Source organism: Colobus angolensis, unplaced genomic scaffold (genome assembly GCF_000951035.1).
Source record: "Colobus angolensis palliatus isolate OR3802 unplaced genomic scaffold, Cang.pa_1.0 Scaffold39, whole genome shotgun sequence".
NCBI classification, from domain to species: Eukaryota; Metazoa; Chordata; class Mammalia; order Primates; family Cercopithecidae; genus Colobus; species Colobus angolensis.
The window spans coordinates 1745241-1746173 of NW_012117265.1; the positions used below are offsets into that span (position 1 = coordinate 1745241).

Consider the following 933-nt stretch of genomic DNA (forward strand, 5'->3'; position numbering starts at 1 on the left):
GCTGGGATTACAGGTGTGAGCCACTGCACCCGGCTTTTTTTTTTTTTTTTAAGACAGGGTCTTGCTCTGTCACCTAGGCTGGAGAGCAGTGGCATGATCTCGGCTCACTGCAATCTCTGCCTCCCAGGTTCAAGCAATTCTTCTGCCTCAGCCTCCTGACTAACTGGGACTACAGGTGCGTGCCACCACACCTAATTTTTATATTTTTAGTGGAGACAGGATTTCACCATGTTGGCCAGGCTGGTCTCGAAATCCTGATCTCAAGTGATCCACCGGCCTTGGCCTCCTACAGTGCTGAGATTACATGTGTGAGCCACTACGCCCAGCCTTCTTTCTTTCTGACAGGTCCTTGATCTGCTGTTCAGGCTGGAGTGCAGTGGTTCGATAATAGCTGGGCTCAAGTGATCCTTCCACCTCAGCCTCCTGAGTAGCTGGAACTACAGGCATACATCACTGTACTTGGCTAATTTTCTTACTTTTTGTGGAGATGGGGGTCTCACTATGCTGCCCAGGCTGGTCTCGAACTCCTGGGTTCGAGCAGTCCTTCCTCCTCAGCCTCCCAAAGTGCTGGGGTTACAGGCATGGGCCACCACACCTGGCCTTAGCATAGATTTTAGAGCCAGATTTTCTGGGTTGGAATCCTGACTCTGCATAATAGTTGTCAGCCTTGGGGAACTAAGAGTAACCTAATTGTTGTCAGTTTCTCCATGTGTGAAATGGGGATAGTAACGGTACAACATAGGTACCTGAAATGTGTAAAGTACTTAGAACAGTGCCTGGCACATAGCAAAGTACCATAAGATGTAAACCAATGGTTCTTGTTAGAAAAGGGTTAGTTTGCCCCACAGTGGCCATTTGGCAATGTCCTAAGACATTGAGACCAGCATGGCCAACACGGTGAAACTCCATCTCTGTTAAAAATATGAGGCCAGA

At 48.4% G+C, this 933-nt stretch overlaps 1 protein-coding gene across 3 annotated transcripts in view; it reads left to right on the top strand.

The window, feature by feature from the left end:
• CCDC151 (coiled-coil domain containing 151) overlaps positions 1 to 933 on the top strand; it is a 28934-nt gene that overhangs the window by 1660 nt on the left and 26341 nt on the right. The gene's annotated exons all lie outside the window — the stretch shown is intronic.